The sequence below is a fragment of the Leptinotarsa decemlineata genome, unplaced genomic scaffold (assembly GCF_025532065.1).
Source record: "Leptinotarsa decemlineata unplaced genomic scaffold, Ldec_3_MD MMD2_tig00000251_RagTag_RagTag, whole genome shotgun sequence".
Taxonomy (NCBI): Eukaryota; Metazoa; Arthropoda; class Insecta; order Coleoptera; family Chrysomelidae; genus Leptinotarsa; species Leptinotarsa decemlineata.
In genome coordinates, this window is record NW_027412547.1 from 1,347,003 (window position 1) to 1,369,676 (window position 22,674).

A 22,674-nucleotide genomic window follows, 5' to 3' on the forward strand; every position below is an offset into this window, starting at 1 on the left:
ATCATGGACCAATATTTGCCAAGATTGAAAGCACGTGCTTGAAGATCCGCCAAGACATGGAGAATACCCACAACAGAAAGTGGGGGAAGTTAGTGAGGAAACAATGCTCAAACACAGACCGAAAACAGGACAACTATGAAGCCGTCAACGTCATTAACATGAGTTCCCGCCCGCTCACGGGAATAGAGAAATCCTTGTGGAGGAAAGGCGTAAATTTCGCCATTGCGCCAACATCTGTGCCCACTTTGGAGATAACTACGGCAGTGGAATCCACCAGTTCCCTTATTGACCAGACCGAGGCAAAAGAATTCAGATGGAAAATCAGAGAACAGCTGGATCGAGAACCAGTTCCAACATCTAACATCAGCAATGAAGAACGTATAGCTCTGAACTGCCTACGTAGAGACAACAGAATCAAGATCCTACCTGCAGATAAAGGAAATGCTACTGTGGTGATGGATACTGTTCTATACGAACAGAAGATCGAAGAGGTTCTTCAGAAGGGACGATACACAAAGATCGTACGGGACCCTACTGCATCAATTGAAAGGAAGTTGTACCAGATTTTGAAAAAAACATCAAGTCTATTTTTCGGGCAAGGAAAGATCATCGCTAACACCGCACCACAGTAAGCCCCCTCACTTGTATGGATTACCCAAAATGCACAAGAAGGACGTTCCGCTTAGACCGATCATCAGCTCCAAAGATTCGGCTACTCAAAACTTGTCTAGATTTTTACTTTAAACATTACAAAGAAAAACATCGTCTTATGTGAAGAATTCAAGGCATTTTGTCTAACTACAAGGGTCAATTGAAGTCATACAGGAAGATCAACTAATTAACTTCGATGTGGAAAGCCTTTACAACAACGTTCCGGTCGAAGAAGCACTCCAAATCATACAGAGAAAGCTATCCGAAGACGGGAACCTGAAAGAGAGAACGAATCTACCTATAGAAGTAATTATGGAATTACTAGGATGCTTTGTACGAAACTGTTATTTCCAACTGAAGGACGAATTCTTTATACAAGATGAGGGACTGCCAATGGGATCGCCGCTTTCACCAGTCATAGACAACATATATATGGAGTGGTTTGAAACTCTGGCCATTGAAGTAGCCCATAAGAAACCTCGAGTCTGGTTGAAATATGTTGACGAAACCTTCATAATATGGAACCATGGGAATACTGAATTAGACGCCTTCCTGAAACACATCAACAACATGAGACCTTTCATCACTTTCACAATGGAGAAGGAAATCCTCAACGAATTGCCATCTGTATACCGAAAACTCACTCATACGGGACAGTATCTGAATCACGAATCCAATCGACTAAAAGAAGAGTCATCAAGACTCTATTAGACCGTGCTTTCGGGTTCTGTAATACGAAGGAAGATTTTGAGAAGGACTAGAAATCATAAAAAATGATCTTCAACGGAATGGCTACTCCAAAGCGATGGTAGAAAAGACTTTGGCTAAAAAACAGCAGGAGCATCACAAGAAAGAGATGCCATCACAACCAGTGCCTGCACTTTCCTACATCAGATGATTATCGGAGAGGATAAGAGGAATTGGTTCCAAATACAACATCAGAACCTGCTTCAGATCAGGTAACACTATCCGTAGCAGCCTCACGAAAACCAGGACACCAAACGCGGACTGCGATTCCAAGAATTGCATTTACCGTATACCCTTTGAGTGCGGAAAATCATATATTGGTGAAACTAAGAGGCCATTGAATGTTCGCATTGCCGAGCACAAGAAACACACACAGCGAGGGAAAACCAGCAAATCTGGAATAGCAGACCATGTTTGGACCTATCAACACAACATCGAATGGTCCCAAGCTGAGATCATACACAGAGAGGAACATTGGTTTAAGAGAAAATTCAAGAAAGCCGCATACATGTTGTCCAACAACGTATTCAGCCAAGCTAGCGTAGATATACACAATATATGGAAACCCATCATCAAGCGAAAAATGGCCAACGCCCGGCAAACGGTCATCTCCCACTGAACCAGTGAAGCGGAAAAAATGGAAAGCGGGGATAAGTGAAAGCACTCGAATGACCTATGAATAGTAATCTCTCGGAGGAATCAGTCCAGTCATCACTTGAAGACGATTGTAGATACTAACAATCGAAACGTCGTGAACTAACGTGACTTGGAATCTATACACTTTTTATTTTAATTTTCTTTTTTCATTTCTTTATTTTCATTTTTTTATTCATTTAATTGTTTTATCTTTACTTGTATCTTATTTCACTATTATTTCATCTCAGGTTATATTTTTGCCTAATATAATTGTTATTTTCAGCTTTATTTTGAATTCTTCTTTTTAGTTGTTTCAGAGATTTAAAATCATTTTATATATTAGATATTAGACAATGGAAGTCCGAACTAGTGAAATTCACCATGAAACAATGTCAATCACCTTCAAACAAACGTTGGTCTACTTGTTTCTGTTTTTAAAAACTAAACTAGTCGCAAGCGATTCCGTTTGGTGGAAATTCGCCTTAACAGAATTGTATCGAAAATTATCAGAAATTAGAACAAAAAACTTCTGAAACTTCAATTAATAAGAAGCTTGGAATTTGCACAGCAATGATCCCAGTACAGTTAATGATTCGTCTATCGTTAATGAGTTCGTTCTTTGGTTTGTTTACTTTCACCTTATTTGGACTACGCTAAGTACGTGTTTTTAACCTTGCGTTTGATATATTGAAGTAGAGTTGTGACATTTTTTACGTCTAGAAAAAGTTGACGTGTATCTGTTACGACATGTTATACCTGATAACGTTTCATAAACAGTAAAAGAATGGTATCTCCTGCTAGCTCAGGACAGGATTGAGAAATATTTGTATAAAGATCAGTTTGATCTTCCTCTTGAAGATGATCACTCGGTGATCGAAACACGTGCCGAGGTGTTGAAATAACGGTTTGCTGTTGGGAAAAAACTCCTTTAATATCCATTACTACACCAAAGGTTCCAAACAGTCCATCACAAGTTCTTCTTCAAAAGCGAAAATGAAAACTAAATTTGTTTACTCAAATGATAACATTCCTGGCTCATGCTTTATGTGAAAGTTTTCAGCATGTTCTGAAAACTTGCTTTTGGTCCATACCTCGGCACTGACTTTTGTGTTCAAAACCTAATTTTCTAGGTGAATAATTATACAGTGAATTGAAATTAGCGGATATTCGTTTTTTTGTGATTTATTGTATTTTATTTAATTATTATCTTAATCCATCTTTCATTAGAAAAAATTTATATCTGCAGTATCTCACTGACAACTGAATTCAATACCCGAGTTCCTAAATCTATTGATTTCTAAGCATTCCAAAATGTTGAGTCTTGAACCTTTCTCTTCCAAATGCAGTACATCATAATCCTGTCAAAAGATGGTTCGCAAATGTTCAATTGGTCTTTTCAGACAAAAAATTACTGCCATTATCTTTTATTCTCCTGGAGAAAGTTCTTCCAGCTTGGCCAATATGTAATTTAGGACAATATGCATATGTGCAACAACATGCGGTAAGTTCATATGAAATGTGTTCAGCATGACTGCTAAGAAATACCTCTCAGATAAGGATTTGGAAGAAATACTACAGAATCTGAGTGAAAGTGAAGAAGGCTATGATTTTTCTTATGATAGCATCGCAGATCCGAATTTTCTGCCGAGCGATCAGGATTTGGAGAATTTTGTTTCAAATTTTTATGATCAACAGGGTGAAAACAAATTGGACTTGGATGATACAGCCGATGAAGAAGGAACCTTTGATGAAACCCAGCAAGAAACTAATGTTATGGAAACGATAGTATCAGTTCCTTCTACATCAGAAAGCTCATCGAATGGAAAGAAAACAAATCGAAAAGGACAGCAGAAGAAAAGAGAAAATATTATTTGGAAGAAAAAAAATGTCATACTGAATGAAACCCAGATATCATGGAATTGAATACTCCTTATCAATTCTTCACTTTTTTATTCACCGATGATATAGTCAGTAATATTGTAGAACAGTCAAATCTGTATCGAGTGGTCCAACGAAAAGTATGCACCTTGCTTTTCTCCTTTTTTTGTAACTTAACGCAAAAATGCTCGGACAGGTCAATTTTGCTTTTGAGGGGGACACATTTTAGATGTATTTTTCTACCTGTGCCTTCAACCCCCTAGCGAGGGTGAGTAACAACCCTAAAATTTTAAATAGAAAGTGGGGTCTAGTGATATATCATTTGAAAGGGCACAAAATTCTCTTTCCAATGATACCTAATTTGTTGTATTCACTTGAATAGTTATAAAAAAAGCAAGAACATTTACTCGATATTTTTGTTGTTAATGAAAATGCGAAAAAAAACGGCATTTTTATCACTACTACATTCCTCAATTTTTCTCATGCGCTTTTTGGTTCAAATAACAACAGCAGATAAGTGTACAAAAAGAATTTGGGTAAACGTTCATTGATTCAGTTCGGTTGCTTTTGAAATTATTTCAACTTTACTGTAAAAATGGTTTATTCCATTCCTGAACGAGTTGAAATTGTTAAACTTTATTATCAACATAATAGTTGTGCTAGACTTTCTGCTCGCCTCTTTAAATAACAATCATCCCGGGAAAAATGTGAATGATTCGTACGTTGCCAAGTTAGTCCAAAAGTTTGTCGATACCGGATCTGTCTGTAATGTGAAACACCAGCCACGGAAACCGATCAGAAATGGAGCAGTGGAAGTCGCTGTTTTGGGACATGTTGAATTGGATCATACTCAAAGTACCCGTCAGCTTGCTGCAGCCTCAGGTGTCTCCCGTTCGTCCATAATACGGATATTAAAAGCCTATAAATTTCATCCGTACAAAATTAAATTAGTACAGGAACTGAATGAAGATGATCCTGATAGAAGGCTGCAATTTTGTGAACAACTGAGCCAGCTACTAATTGATGATCCGCACCTATCATTCAACACGTGCTTTTCCAATGAGAGCACATTTTTTTTGGATGGAGTTGTGAATAGGCATAATTGCCGTTACTGGGATGACAGTAACCCACACTTATTCCGAAAGGTCCATAACCAGTACCCTCAAAAAATCAATGTCTGGTGTGGCATACTAGGTAGTCATATCGTAGGGCCACTTTTTATTCCTGGGAATTCAACTGGTGAGGTCTACCTGAACATACAATTGATCCTCACAAAACAGAAATAATTGAAAATGACCAAAATCATAATGATGATCGGCTTCATTTCCAGCAAGATGGAGCACATCCTCACATGTTGCTCCGGTAAGAGAGTTTTTAGATGACCGGATTCCTGGACGGTGGATTGAAAGGAGAGGCCCCATCGAATGGCCTGTCAGGTCACCTGATTTATCGCCTTTAGACTTTTTCCTTTGGGGACACTTGAAAAATAAATGTTTTGCTACGCAGCCCGAGTCCATAGAAGATCTTCGCCAACGAATTACAGCAGAGTGCAGAAGTATAACACCTGATATGCTACAGAATGCTAGGAATAGATTTGAACAAAATCTGTATTATTGTATGGAAGCAAATGGGTCACATTTTCAGCACTTGCTGAAGTAGGATTCTACTACGTCAATTACACATTTCAAAGTACTGGGTTGTAGTTATTTTTCTTCATAATACCTACATGTTTGAGTGAAATACAACAAATTAGGTATCATTGGAAAGATAATGTTGTGCCCTTTCAAATGATATATCACTCCACCCCACTTTCCATTTAAAATTTTAGGGTTATTACTCACCCTCACTAGGTGGTTGAAGGCACAGGTAGAAAAATACATCTGAAATGTGTCCCCCTCAAAAGAAAAATTGACCTGTCCGAGCATTTTTGCGTTAAGTTACAAAAAAAGGAGAAAAGCAAGGTGCATACTTTTCGTTGGACCACTCTGTATGCAATACAGAAGGATCCCAGTAGACCTGTCAATATAACCAGTACAGAGGTAAGACAATATATTGGAATTTGCTTCTACATGTCATTGTTTCATAATACGAACACCCGATCCTATTGGTCTGAGAGCTTGGGATTTGATGCAATAAAAAAAACAATGTCGGTGAATTGTTTCGAAAAGATAAAACAATTTCTTCATTTCAACAATAATTTGTTCTACAAGACATTTTCTGAAGCAATATTTACCACTCAAACCTCATAAGTGGGGGTTCAAACTCTCCGTTCTATCCTCCGTATCAGGATTTGCTCATAGAGTTGAAATTTATGCAGGACAAGAAAATGGCAATTACTCAACACAAGTTTCTGATTTGGGTGCTAGCAGCAATGTCGTGGTTCGTTTGGCACAAATGGGTTCCAGACAACCTGAATCACAGAAATTTACTTCGATAATTATTATACCTCGATTCCGTTGATATCATACTTAGCTGGAAGAGGAATACTGAGCCTGGGTACTGTACGGAGAGATAGGATATCAAACTGTAAGTTGCTAGATGAGAAAGCTATGAAAAAAGCAGATAGAGGTGCTACATATGAATATGTTGCCTCATATAAGGGCACAGAAATTTCAAATGTTGCCTGGAAAGACAATAAAACTGTAACACTCCTATTGAATTTCGCTGGAGAAATACCTCTGAGTGAAGGTCAGCGTTTTGATAGAAAGAGAAAGGAAATAATTGAAGTGGATTGCCCATACATTGTGAAGGAATAAAACCGGCACATGGGTGGTGTTGACTTGTTGGACAGTCATTTGGCACAGCACAAAATATTACTACGTAGTAAACAGTGGTATTTCAGACTGTTCTATCATCTGTTAGGTTTGGCAGTGGTTAATTTTTGGGTACTTCATAAGCAGGCGTTCAAGTACTGACAAATTGCCAACTTTGTCTGACTTCAAAACAGAAATAGCAGAATGTATGTGTAGAATTGGTGCACAGCGGGAAAGAGAAAAAAGAGGTAGACCGTCATTATTCATTGAAACAGACATTAAAAAAAAAAATGTGCAGTCCCGCCCAACATGTACCTCCCAAAGACGTGAGACAAGATTCAATTGGATATTGACCCATTTGGACAAAGAAGAGAGTAAGATGAACGTAAGATGTAAAGTTCCAAACTGTGCAGGAATTTCAGAAACAACTTGTTCCAAGTGTGGCGTTGGACTTTGTTACAACAAAAAAAAATAACTGTTTTCTTCAGTTTCATACCACCTGAATATTGGTAGCGTACACATGGTGTTGCATTTCTACAACACATTAAAAAAATGTATTGAAATGAAATGATTTTTTTTTAATACTTTTCCATTCATTCTCATGCAAAAACAATCCTTATGAGCGATGAACAAGACGAATATAAAAAAATAATGCAATGAAGGGTTAGTAGAATCAACAGAGGAAATTCATTCATCCTGTGTTCCACACCTTTCGGGGTATAAACTAACTATTTTGATTGACAGACCTTTCATTTGTATGAAGCAATTTTTGAAGAGGATATTCATGTATTTATTGGTTGTTTCAGAAGATGATATGAAACATGGATTTCGACAAGGATCCGACATTGCAGGAATGGACACGAGAACAGCCTTTATCGGTTCTCGCGTTGGACAGTGCTGACAGAGCAGTTTTAAGAATAGCAGGTAAGCACATAACAGTTCTACAAGTCTACATTTGTTTGAAGTAGAGTTTAAAGTTTATGAAAAAAAAATTTTTCAATGTTTTTTTTTCAGTTTAATATCTATTTTTTGTCATTGCTAATAACGGGTGATTTTTTGAGAGGTATAGTATTTGATTTTCAAAACAACACAAACAATTTGAAAAAATTGATGAAATCTTTTTTGGAATCGATAGAACGATCAATGTAATTTAATGTTTGAAGATGATTTCTTGCAGATGTTGTCCGCGGCTCCGCTTTAGATGGCCCATGTGCAAGGTCCAATTTTGGCACACTCTCTCTAACTTATTGACCGGTATTTCACGTATAAATGCTTCAATGTTGGCTTCCAGAGCGTCAGTCGTTGCTGGTTTATCCCTGTAGACATGAGCCGTAACATGACCCCACAAAAAATAATTCAAAGGCGTTAAATCACACGATCTAGGCGGCCAATTGACGGACCCCAAACGTGAGATAAACTGTTCACCGAAGGCGGCTCTTCATTGGGCCATTGTTTCGCGTGACGTGTAGCATGTGGCACCGTCTTGTTGAAACCACATGTCAGGCATGTCCAATTCTTCCATTTTGGGCAACAAAAAGTCGTCAATCATCACACGGTAGCGCTCGCCATTCACAGTAACGTTCCGGCCATTGTCGTCTTTGAAGAAGTACGGCCCGATGATGTTACCAACCCATAATCCACACCAAACAGTGACTTTTTTGGGATCCATCGGTAGCTCTTGCCATGCTTGTGGCTGGTATTCACTCCAGGTGCGGCAGTTTTGCCTGTTAACGTATCCATTCAACCAGAAATGAGCCTCGTCGCTGAACACAATTCGGTGGATCTTCCTCCAACTTTGCCAGCCCCCATTCACCAAATGTTAGACGTTGTGGGAGGTCGTGTAGCTTCAATTCTTGCACCAGCTGTATCTTATAAGGTTTCACACCCAAATCCTTTTGCAAAATTTTCCATGTAGTGGAGTAGCAGAGGCCCAATTTCTGCGAACGGCGGCGAATCGACATTTCACGGTCATCACGAACACTGGCGGATATAGCCGCAATATTTTCTTCGTTCCTCACTCTACGTATGCGTGTTGGTGGTTGTATGTCCAATAATGTGAACTGGGTTCGAAATTCAGTCACAAGCTTCCGAATAGCTCCCTCAGTAGGCCGACGAAACTGACCATGAATTGGAAGAAGTGCACGATGCACATTCTTCACCGAGCATGAATGTTGATAATAAAATTCAATAATTTGCAAGCATTGTTCATTCGTAAGTCGATTCATGGTTAAATCATAGACCAAACTGAACAAGTTTGACAATGACACAAGACACGATTAAGCGTGATCTGTCAAAAACAGTGTTGCCAAAAACTTACCAGCAAAAAAATCACTCATTACAATATGAAAAATTGGAAATTGACAGAACGTTACGGTTGCCACAAATAAACAACATTATGTGATAAATTATGTAGCAATGTAGTCTCTCAAGAGCTTCAACAATGGTTTTTGTTCGTACGTTTGTTTACACATGAACACCGACTTTCTATCTATATTTGGGCATTTTTTTAATGTATAACAATTATTCAAGACGAAATATATTTTTTCATAACAAATTGTTTATTGAATAAACTTACAAAAAATGAAAAAAGCTGAATATAAATGTGTATTAGAAATTAGGATTTGAAAAATAGTGGCTGCATATTATTATTTACGGGCAGAAACAAATTGTTGAAGAACAATGCGATTTTATGCAAAGAACGTATTTTAAGAAACATTTCTTGTCTTTATAATTATTATTTGCATTAATTTGCAGAATTTCCCAAGAAATTTCAATATTCTCATAAACAATGCATTTGTTTACAATTAATGAAAAAAATGTAGCGCTTGTCAATAAGAAAACTAACCAATTGGAATATTTGGGAAAAAAAATTCCAAAACTTCTTTTGTTTTTTATTTCTGATTGTTCATGACAATGTTGAATTGTTTTTTTTTCTCAACTTTTGAACGGGACAAGATATCAAGATCGGACAAAATTTTTCAGTAACATACATATTAGATATCGAGTATAAATAAAAACTAGATTTCCTTGAAAACTATTCAAATTCGAATTCAAATTTATTAACCAATCAATAATATCAAATGCATGTCTATATAAAGAGTGGTCCAATGAAAAGTATGCACCTTTCTTTTCCCTTTTTTGTAACTTAACGCAAAAATGCTCGGACAGGTCAATTTTGCTTTTGAGGGGGACACATTTTAGATGTATTTTTCTACCTGTGCCTTCAACCCCCTAGCAAGGGTGAGTAACAACCCTAAAATTTTAAATATATATCATTTGAAAGGGCACAAAATTATCTTTCCAATGATACCTAATTTGTTGTATTTCACTCAAACATGTAGGTATTATGAAGAAAAACAACTACAACCCAGTACTTTGAAATGTGTAATTGATTTAGTAGAATCCTACTTCAGCAAGTGCTGAAAATGTGACCCATTTGCTTCCATACAATAATACAGATTTTGTTCAAATCTATTCCTAACATTCTGTAGCATATCAGGTGTTATACTTCTGCACTCTGCTGTAATTCGTTGGCGAATATCTTCTATGGACTCGGGCTGCGTAGCAAAACATTTATTTTTCAAGTGTCCCCAAAGGAAAAAGTCTAAAGGCGATAAATCAGGTGACCTGGCAGGCCATTCGATGGGGCCTCTGCTTCCAATCCACCGTCCAGGAAACCGGTCATCTAAAAACTCTCTTACCGGAGCAACATAGTGAGGAGGTGCTCCATCTTGCTGGAAATGAAGCCGATCATCATTATGATTTTGGTCATTTTCAATTATTTCTGTTATGAGAGGATCAATTGTATCTTCAAGCATGTTCAGGTAGACCTCACCAGTTAAATTCCCAGGAATAAAAAGTGGCCCTACGATATGACTACCTAATATGCCACACCAGACATTGATTTTTTGAGGGTACTGGGTATGGACCTCTCGGAATAAGTGTAGGTTACTGTCATCCCAGTAACGGCAATTATGCCTATTCACAGCTCCATTAAAAAAAATGGACTCTCATTGGAAAAGCACGTGTTGAATGATAGGTGCGGATCATCAACTGGCTCAGTTGTTCACAAAATTGCAGCCTTCTATCAGGATCATCTTCATTGAGTTCCTGTACTAATTTAATTTTGTACCGATGAAATTTATAGGCTTTTAATATCCGTATTATGGACGAACGGGAGACACCAGAGGCTGCAGCAAGCTGACGGGTACTTTGAGTATGATCCAATTCAAGATGTTCCAAAACAGCGACTTCCACTGCTTCATTTCTGATCGGTTTCCGTGGCTGGTGTTTCACATTACAGGCAGATCCGGTATCGACAAACTTTTGGACTAACTTGGCAACGTACGAATCATTCATATTTTTCCCGGGATGACTGTTATTAAAGAGGCGAGCAGTAAGTCTAGCACAACTATTATGTTGATAATAAAGTTTAACAATTTCAACTCGTTCAGGAATGGAATAAACCATTTTTACAGTAAAGTTGAAATAATTTCAAAAGCAACCAAACTGAATCAATGAACGTTTGCCTAAATTCTTTTTGTACACTTATCTGCTGTTGTTATTTGAACCAAAAAACGCACGAGAGAAATTGAGAAATGTAGTAGTGATAAAAATGCCGTTTTTTCCGCATTTTCATTAACACCAAAAATATCGAGTAAATGTTCTTGCTTTTTTTATAACTATTCAAGTAAATACAACAAATTAGGTATCATTGTATCATTGTAGATTATGCAAAGTAGTAACTTTCAGTCACAAAAACTGGAAGATAAAGCCCTCCTGAAACAGCTACTTTCATATAAACATTGAATTAAACGAAAGGAAAATTCTTTCGAAACAAATACTTTTATATGAACACTGAAATATGAACATGGCTCGAAGCAGTCATTGTATAGTGGTTTTGTAAACTGTAATTCGAGTAGTGAAAATCTCCCAAGTGAATATTCAATACTCGTGTTGTGATTACCTATATTAAGAAAGTGACATATATCATGGATGACGAAACTTTCACAATCCACCTTCTGTACAGAACTCTGCACTGATATTTGATATCAAATATAATTGACAAGAATTTTCCATCATCTGTGTCACATTCGCCTACTGATGATTCAAACCTAACGGGCAGCATTTCACAGAAATCGATGACTTGTCTTCTATTTAATCTCGGCAGCTGCTTCCTCCTATTGGTTTAATCAGCATTCTTAAGAACGTGACTAGTTATATTAGTCCGTGTCATACTCGTTATTTGATTTAATATCCCCAAGCGGGTTTTTACGCAAATTCTGTTGACTTCTTTCACTGGATTTGTCCTGGGTTGAATGTAGTGTTATTGGATAACTTGCTCTTTATACGTGATTATAATTAAAAACATGTTTTGTTGAAAAATGCAGGATATCGTTCAAAGATAGTCTATACGTCTTTGCAAACGAGTGTCGAAATCGGACTACATCAGGGTTCGGTCTTAGGGTCGTTGCTGTTCACTATTTTTATTAACGATACTAAATTTACCTTTCTCTTGCCAGATTTGTGTATTGCTTTTGCAACTGATACATATATGATCAATTCACATCAGAGCTATAATTCTCTTACGATTGATCAGAGGAAAATCAAACTCTTCGAGATGATCTCTTGGTGATCGAAACACGTGTTGAGGTGTTAAAATAACGGTTCACTAACATTTATTACTTTACCAAAGGTTCCAAACAGTACATCACGAGTATAAATTTTTACAAAATTTCATTGTATATTTACATTTACACTTTTTATAATTACCTGATCTCTGGACTATTAACATTGTATAATATTATCTATGATAAATAACATTGACATTCAGATAATTAAAGTATACCTTTGTTGATTGAACGACCTTTAATCTGACGTTATCTTGAAAAACTGATTACCAGACAATAAAACATGAATCATACAATCAAACTATCACCACCTTGATCAATACATACTTCTAGACTTTCTATTTTTATGCGAATTTCACCAAACATTTGCAAGTAGATATTCAATTAATATACCTCACAAATGATGTGGTATTCTGATAGAAACTTCCAGTGGGAATCAGAAGGTCTTGTATCTATGCACAAAGCAGATAGAGAAAAATATAATAAAAGGAAACTTGTTTTCACATCAGAGCTGGAATGAACAAAAACTAGAAAAATGCATCTAAAGCAAATTCAAATCCAAGATAGAGTGGATGTAAACATTGACATGCCCTACGCACGTGATATTGAAAATCCCAAGAATTGGCCAGGGTTCCAAGGATTGGCCAGGGTCGTATTCAGAACCAACATCTTGTTGATCGCAAATGCTATATCATACTTGGGAAAACTTTTTTATAATAACGAGTGAAAGGCACAAGTTTTGCAGTTTAACGGGAAAAATGCAGATAATATGTGTAATATAAAAATATTTTCACTGGATTTTTCACAGCGCACTCAAGCATTATATGAAAAGAGACGTAATTATTTCTTTATTGATAATTTTTATTTTATGTAAAATCAAAAGGAATATTAATCGAAATTATTCAACTGGATGAATTTGTCTCTTCATCAGTAGTGCCATCCTTACCAATCTGAATTATCAGTGGCTCGATTTGTGCCTCTATTATGTTATCAAGCTTCCACATCTTTGTCTCGACTTTCGATATCACATGCCGAACACACTTCTCCCATTTCTCCGCTGTGACTCTTTTCAAAGCCTTTGAGATCTGTAAATTTGAACGTGGTGTTATGCTGAGCTACAAAATTCTTCACATCCGCCAATATTAACTCGATGGGATTGAGCTCGCAGTGGTATGTAGGCAGGCGAAGTACAATTTTGTTTTGGCCTGCTGCCATCTCATCAACTATATATTTTTGGTATTCAAGCTTGCGCTCCTTGACAATTTTTAGTAGATGTACTCTTAGCATTGAGTCTTCAAAGCTAATATTCTTTGATCGCAGCCAATTTTGCATTTCAACCTTCTTTGAAGACGTAGTCGGAATCTTCTCTAACCGTCACGAATGATAAGGTGCATTGTCCATTACAATCACAGCATTATCCTCCAGATGGGGTAGAACTTTGGAAAACCACTGTTCGAAAGATTCACCGTTCATTTCTTTGTGATAATCACCAGTTTTCTTCGACTCGAAACACCACAGCCCTTTAGCAACAAACCCATTCTCATTGCCAATGTGACAAATAATAAACCGTTTTTCTTTACCTAAAATTATGAAGAGGTATGTAAGTGAATGAAACAAATACGAGGGTTACTTTTTATAAATTGAGATTGAGGCAGGTCTTAATATAAATATAAGTTTACCTGATGGATTTGTTAATCCGGTGGATAGTCCATCTAGAAAGGCCCTCCTAGATGAGGTCACAGTTTCATCGACCCATAATTTAGGGGTAGTATGACCAGCATTAACCCAGGTTTCATCCATACAATAAATTGTTCTCTGTTGTTCCCTATAATATTTAATTGTGTTCAAATACTCTCTCCTCCAAAACACAATTTCCTCTCTATCCAATAATAAACTATTGCGCCCTCGTTTTTTCCATACGAAATTCAAATGTCTCAATACTTTATGAAATGTTGACCGCTTAAAACTTGGCCATAAAACATCTTCATTTATTTCTGTGAGTACTTTGTCTATCGTGGGTATTTCATTTCTGAAAAAGTACTCAAGCACTTTCCTCCTGATTGCATGTTTATCAGCATCATCTATTGATTTTATAATGGTTTGACGATTCTGATTTGTATTCGGTTTGGAAAATGTATGATTTTGTTTATATTCCCGTAAAACATTGTAAATTGAAGCGCAACACACTCCAATTTTATCGGAAACTTTCGATACGATTTCGTCGACAGTCGATGTCACAATTTCTTCCATCTCTTTCTTGAACACATTTAAAATCACTTTCCTCATCTCAACACTCAAATGTCTTCTTTTGGATCGTTTCCTAGCTGGACTCAGAGGATAGCTCACAGTGTCATCAGCAGTGTCTGTACTGGACATCTTGGAAAACAATTTTAAACAATATACTATAACGCACGCCACACAAACGACTGATTACAACCCTGTGCTGGTACCGAACTCGTAACAAGAAGGCGAATTCACCAATGAACGCTGCCCTTTCCATCTGACACTGGGCGATCACGTGAACATTACGCTTCGGTTTTGTTTTGTTTTACTCTATATTGGATTTGGATAGACTTTAGAGTAAGAATACGAAAAAGTTTGTTCATTATTTTGTCAGAGGTTGGATTTCTTCATGATCTCACTGCATCGTGGCCAGGAGCTTGGCCAATTAAGTTGATTATCAATCACCGATATTTTCAAATTAGAAATCACGCAATCCGTTGTACTAATAACAATGTGCAAGGTGATTTGGGAAACTAATGCACCTAAAACTATTAATTAATCAACTCTCAGTTGCGATTCACTGATTTCACCTCGAAAAATATAAACAACTTGAAGAAACGGGATTTTGATATTGAATTATTGTCCAAGGAGAAAAAAAAGAACTCGCTGAATGCATTTGATTCGCATCATCTTTCAAATGCAGTTTTTTCGCCAAAAAAATATTTATGAAAAGTTTAATTTCAACGATATAATTTAAAATCCCTTCATTGCATTATTTTACATTGATGCTGAAAAAAAGTACGAATATCCCTTCATTATTCATGTGCAGGTTGCATTATCAGTATTTTTCGATGATGCACGAAAAACTCAAGTTGGCTCTTGTGTTAAACATTACAGTGAAACCGCTTTCTGTTTGTCCTAGTATGGCGAAATTTGAATCTACTGGTTGAAAAACGTCGGAAACCTATTAAACAGTGAAGAAGCCGAATTGTGGCTACTTCTACCTCCAAGGTAATTGGGCGTAATATGGAGCAATACTGGCCGGCAAGGTCTCTAGATTTAACTCCGCTGGACTTTTCATTGTAGGGTTTCGTTTGAGTGGTTCGAAATTGTATCTTCAGCTTTAAGCCTGAGTTATCAGAAACTTTATTATAGCTGTGTCAATGAGAACAAATATTTGCATTGAACGCAATGGAAGGCACACAGAAATAAAGCTTTGAATTTTAAGTTTTCGCGTTGTTTTTGATTCAAGTACCAAAATGTTATCAATTAAAAAAGGGGAATTGTAAATGCGTTTAAATTTTTCATTAGGAAATTTGACTTTTTCGAATTGATTTTTTTTTTATTTCGAAGTCTAGTATATTCCGATACAAACTACCTATTCACCAATAGGTATGTATTGTATGAAGTTACTCTTTACAGGGTCAACAACAAATAAACTTAACTTAAAATAATTAAATATATAGACAAGAAAAACGGCAAATTTTCTATTTGGACGAAACTTGGGATGACACTCACGACATAGTTACGAAAGGGTGGACTGATGGTTCAAGAATGTGTACACCTAACATGCCCGCAAACAATGGATCGCGACTATTCATTGTGCATTGCGGAGGAAGTAAAGGATGGGTTCCGAATTCTTTGAAATTATGTGGAACAAAGTTGAGGACTATCATAAGAACATCCCAAATTTGGATGCCAATAGTGTCATAGTTCTTGACAACGCTTCCTCATTCGCGACAGCTCATCAAAGTTCCAATAAAAATTTGAGGAAAGATGAAATAAAAAGTTTTTCAATGAAAAGCAATTTGTATTCTGAAGATTACTATACCAAAAACCAACTACTTGAAGTTTTACAAACAAAAACATTTAAAAAAGTGTATGTCCTTGAGAGTATTGCTGAAAAGTATGGACACACCATACTGAGACTATTTTTGTGTTTTCAATCCCATCGAGTTGATTTGGGGAAATCATAAGGCGTAAAAATAATTTTCCAAAATTTGATAAGAAGGTAATAGAGCTAATTAAAGAAGATGTATTTATTATTACCGAAGAAAACTGGCAGAAAAGTATTAAAAAAGAAATTTTAGTTGAGAAAGACTATATGTAGATTGGACACTTCCATAATAATGGTGGAAATAAATAAATTCATTATTGATTTAAATGACGACAGATTTCGAAGAAAGTTAGAGAAGTGATTTTGAAGCGATCGATTGTTTATATATGTGAGTAAGTAGTATCCAGAAGTATTTTCAATAATCCTGTTATTTGAATAATAATATATTTATTATTTTTGTATATATTTAATTGTACAGGGCTATTCAAATTCGTTTCTGTACATGGGGATCTCGTAAACGATAAGAGATAGAGTGTCGGTTAAATTGTGGCAAAGTTGTGTATTTTAGAGGATCGTAGACGTTCACTTCATACTGGGAAATGAAGTTCAATTTTATATTTCGGGATGTTTCAATAATATTCGATTATAATTTTGTGAATTATTCCCTTTTAAATTACGGCCCTGGAAATTGGTTGACTGAGTTGAATAAAAATATAATGGCAACTTTCACGTCTCCCTATGTATCGTAGAGTTTTTTTTTTCATTTTTAGGTACCTATTCAAATTTTTTCCATTGCTCTGAGCGTTTTCTACAATGAACTTCGAATAAGAAAACCTTTTATGATTATTTCAAACATATCTACATCAAAAATATATTATATGAGTTTTAATAAGCAGAAAAAGAAATGATAGTAATAATAACATCCGAAACGAATACTATAATTGTAATAAAAATTGAAATGAAGTAAGCCAAAAAAATTATTGGCGCAATAAATGTTCGAATTGGAGTCCTTCCAATTCGAGACATTTTTAAACTAGGTTTTTCATATTATTTATTGCCTTTAATACACTTATTCACTGCATTGTTGCGAAATCATTCAAAATCCTCAATCTCGAGTCTTCCACATTTTCTATCTCTCTGCCAGCGTATATATTTTTCAATGTCCCCCATAGAAAATAGTCCAAAATAGTAAGATCTGGTGATCTTGCAGACCATCTTATTGCCCCATTATTTGTCTCGAAATGCTCAGAGCAATGGAAAAAATATGAATAGGTACCTTAAAATGAAAAAAAACTCTCGAAAAACTCTACCGTACATAGGGAGACGTGAAAGTTACTATTGTGCTTTTATTCAACTCAGTCAACCAATTTCCAGGGCCGTAATCGGAAAAGGAATGATTCACACAATTATAATCGAATATTGCCGAAAAATCCCAAAACATAAAATTGAATTTGATTTCTCAGTATGAAGAATATATATATATATATATATATCAAGTCAAATCAAGTCATATTTAGAAAAAAAAAATTACCATCACTTACTTTTTTGAAATAATCCCACTTTTAGTAATTGGTTTGCAGAAAAACAGAAATTTGACATATAATGCAAATCACGTGACTATTTTTTTACTTATAGACTCTACTGATCACATTATAGAATTATTATTAGAAAGGGGGATGTATGTCTCTTGGCTGTCATAATAGTAAATATTGCTAATTAATGTTTTTGTACATTTTGTTTATTGCTTGTGAAAACTGCGGGTAAATATATCCTGTACTTTGCATAGTGACACGTCCTGCATCTACCTGGGAAGTTGTGCTTATCGTAGAAGGAACAAACAAAGAAAAACAATAATTATCTCTGTATCTGACTGCTTACAAATTCTCCCAACGAATCGCCCCTTTCCGTACCGTTTATCTGAAAATCCCTGGGACTTCCTCGACTGCATACAAATGACCTCCGTTCCTGCGCTCACTGTTGCCAAGTTCAATTTTGCATAAGATCGACCACAGGAGAAAATTACTTCGGAAATCAAGTGTATGAAATTGGTCTATGAAAAGTAGATCTATGTACGTTTCATTATGCGAAATTAAACTGATAAAACTACAGAATAACGAACTACACAGAACATCTTCCAAGATAAAAGAACCACTCGAAATTTTTATATTGATTTTCATGCCATAATTTCAATCTAATTTTAGGTTTAACGTTGAGCTAGCCAAACCGAGCGCAATTTTAGGCTCATTTTGAGCTCTTCCATTACCTATTCGAACAAATTTTGGCTTTTTGTTTGTATTGGTTATTTGGGTAAATACCTCAGGCACGATGGAAGGGGTGATACAGAATAATATTGTTAGAAAACGTAATAAAGAAGCCTAAAATAGGACTAAAATTATTGCAAATTCCGATAAGGAAAGAATTTTGGTTTGGTTATATATATATATATATATATATTATATATATATATATATATATATATATATATATATATATATAACTTAACGCAAAAATGCTCGGACAGGTCAATTTTGCTTTTCAGGGGGACACATTTTAGATGTATTTTTCTACCTGTGCCTTCAACCCCCTAGCGAGGGTGAGTAACAACCCTAAAATTTTAAATGGAAAGTGGGGTCGAGTGATATATCATTTGAAAGGGTACAAAATTATCTTTCCAATGATACCTAATTTGTTGTATTTCACTCAAACATGTAGGTATCATGTAGAAAAACAACTACAACCCAGTACTTTGAAATGTGTAATTGACGTAGTAGAATCCTACTTCAGCAAGTGCTGAAAATGTGACCCATTTGCTTCCATACAATAATACAGATTTTGTTCAAATCTATTCCTAACATTCTGTACCATATCAGGTGTTATACTTCTGCACTCTGCTGTAATTCGTTGGCGAAGATCTACTATGGACTCGTGCTGCGTAGCAAAACATTTATTTTTCAAGTGTCCCCAAAGTAAAAAGTCTAAAGACGATAAATCAGGTGACCTGGCAGGCCATTCGATGGGGCCTCTCCTTCCAATCCACCGTCCAGGAAACCGGTCATCTAAAAACTCTCTTACCGGAGCAACATAGTGAGGAGGTGCTTCATCTTGCTGGTAATGAAGCCGACCATCATTAAGATTTTGGTCATTCTCAATTATTTCTGTTATGAGAGGATCAATTGTATCTTCAAGCATGTTCAGGTAGACCTCACCAGTTAAATTCCCAGGAATAAAAAGTGGCCCTACGATATGACTACCTAATATGCCACACCAGACATTGATTTTTTGAGGGTACTGGGTATGAACCTCTCGGAATAAGTGTGGGTTACTGTCATCTCAGTTACGGCAATTATGCCTATTCACAGCTCCATTTAAAAAAATGTACTCTCATCTGAAAAGCACGTGTTGAATGATATGTGCGGATCATCAATTAGTAGCTGGCTCAGATGTTCACAAAATTACAGCCTTCTATCAGGATCATCTTCATTGAGTTCCTGTACTAATTTAATTTTGTACGGATGAAATTTATAGGCTTTTAATATCCGTATTATGGACGAACGGAAGACACCTGAGGCTGCAGCAAGCTGACGGGTACTTTGAGTATGATCCAATTCAACATGTCCCAAAACAGCGACTTCCACTGCTTCATTTCTGATCGGTTTCCGTGGCTGGTGTTTCACATTACAGACAGATCCGGTATCGACAAACTTTTGAACTAACTTGGCAACGTACGAATCATTCACATTTTTCCGGGATGACTGTTATTAAAGAGGCGAGCAGTAAGTCTAGCACAACTATTATGTTGATAATAAAGTTTAACAATTTCAACTCGTTCAGGAATGGAATAAATCATTTTTACAGTAAAGTTGAAATAATTTCAAAAGCAACCGAACTGAATCAATGAACATTTGCCTAAATTCTTTTTGTACACTTATCTGCTGTTGTTATTTGAACCAAAAAACGCACGAGAGAAATTGAGGAATGTAGTTGTGATAAAAATGCCGTTTTTTCCGCATTTTCATTAACACCAAAAATATCCAGTAAATGTTCTTGCTTTTTTTATAACTATTCAAGTAAATACAACAAATTAAGTATCATTGGAGAGAGAATTTTGTACCCTTTCAAATGATATATCACTCGACCCCACTTTCCATTTAAAAATTTAGGGTTGTTACTCACCCTCGCTAGGGGGTTGAAGGCACAGGTAGAAAAATACATCTAAAATGTGTCCCCCTCAAAAGCAAAATTGACATGTCCGAGCAAAATTAGTTTTCACCATATTTTAATTATCTTCTCATCAAACAGAATATATCAATGGAAAATTTATATTACTACCCCCAGTCCGACGCCTATCAATATTATCTCAAACGTAATATCGGAAAAAACATCGAGCGGTTCTTTTGGCGGCATTTTCGAATTCTTAGTCGGTGTTTTCGCGCTCTTTGTCGCATATCCCTATTTTAATGGCTCGTTAGCGGCGTCCTCAAGGGATATAGAGGGTAGACATATCTCAATGATTTTGTGGTTGAATTGCAGTGCTATTTGCTTGAGACGACTATGTTGCTTTCTGTGATGTAGCGACATGTTTGCATTCTTGCATTCTCAGGCAATACTGAACGAACTATTTAAAATCTGTCTGTTTTTCCGTTAATCAGCTGTCGCCTCCATACGAACAACCTCTTTCAGAAGTTGAGAAACTTGTGCGAGCTAAGAACTAACGAGGCCTTACCTTTTAACGTGTGATTTCTAACTATAGCTATAGATGGGTGTACATTGGAACCACACGAGAAATTTTCGCCTGAGGCATACACAAATAAGCAGTAGCTAAACATGCAATCATAGATACTCACGTTATCGCATTTGAAGAAACCTAAATGCTCGATAGAACTCAGAGCACAAAAACAAGTTGAGCCGAAAGTAAGAGTGAATTATCATGAATGAAATCTGGCTACCTGCCCTCAGTTGATGTCACTTTTAATTAAACCAATAGGAAGGAAGCCGTGCCAACCCCAATGTAATAAAACCAGAGACTCAAAGCAAACACCTCGTCTTCTGGTTCATAGCCTTCGGTAATATCTACCGCAGTTGTAGACGAATCGCGAGGCTGAAAAACCTGCAAATCACGACCATCAAACCCGGATAACAGCTTTGCCAGATTTAAATGTGTGATAGAAAGTACGTAGATTCTGAAACTAAGTTCTCAAGAAAAGCCAGAAGTACGTTTATCTACGTAAAGATACGAGTAGTTGGCATCACTGTTAACGCTCGTGATAAAAACGGCATGATTTTTTCCATCTCCGTCTTTTATTTTTTCGCTTTTAATTGCCATACGCTAAATTAACTTTCTCGCAGATTACTGCACCGTAATCGAAACCATTATAGAAAATTTGTTAATTTGCTTTCTATGGCTTAATTAAAATCGGCGAGATTATTGCCGAAGAACACGCGAGCAGCAATACTATTGTGAAAGTTTTCCTTAACTCAGCAGAAATCACACAAGGTCTTTTCGAAAAAACAACACAAGTTGATTCAAATAAAACAAGCACTGATTGAATGATTCGTTCATTTAAATCAACAACTAAAACTAGAGAGAAAAAATTCATTTCATGAATGAATATTAATGTCAGCCAAGTAAAGCCGGTGACGTACTTCGCGGTTTCCGAGCGGTTTTTTCCAGCGCGGTTTCCGAGCGGTTTGTTCTACCGGGGTTTTCGAGCGATTTCGTGGCAGTCCGGGTTTCTGACTGGAGGTGGAATATTTCCTTGTCCTATAGTAAATGTTCGCACTTTCAAAGCATCCACTATGAAGTCTGCTGCTGATGATTTCTCTCCCATATTCTCTGTTTCACTGTCACTCTCGTTGATTAAATCAATAATGAATTTATTTCCACCATATATGGGAGTGTCCAATCTTTATATAGTCTTTTACACCTAAAATTACTTTTTTAATCCTTTTCTGCTAGTCTTCTTCGGTAATATTAAATTCTTACTTCTTTAATTAGCTCTATTACGTTCTTATCAAATATTGAAAAATTAATTTTACGCCTGATGCTTCTTTTCAATTTTCCCCAAATCAACTCGATGGGATTGAAAACACAAAAACAGGGGGGAAATCTCGGTATGGTGTGTCCATACTTTTCAGCAATACTCTCAAGGGCATACACTTTTTCAATGTGTTTTCAAACCATTCTTCGAAAATTCAGCTCTCATGTTCTTATGCTAGTCAACATTGCAGTCCTCAAGTTTTTTCCACATGTGTTCAAAGAATTCGGAACCCATCCTTCACTTCCTTCGCAATGCACAATGATTAGTCGCAATCATTTGTT

At 36.3% G+C, this 22,674-nt stretch overlaps 1 protein-coding gene and 1 long non-coding RNA gene across 2 annotated transcripts in view; one reads left to right on the plus strand and one right to left on the minus strand.

The window, feature by feature from the left end:
• Nucleotides 1-22,674, minus strand: part of LOC111512483 (venom serine protease) — a 116,209-nt gene that overhangs the window by 49,183 nt on the left and 44,352 nt on the right. The gene's annotated exons all lie outside the window — the stretch shown is intronic.
• LOC141481629 (uncharacterized) overlaps nt 1-22,674 on the plus strand; it is a 69,955-nt gene that overhangs the window by 3,064 nt on the left and 44,217 nt on the right. The window contains exon 2 of the long non-coding RNA XR_012465064.1: nt 7,472-7,589. This is a non-coding gene — a long non-coding RNA (uncharacterized lncRNA). The remainder of the gene's footprint in view (nt 1-7,471; nt 7,590-22,674) is intronic.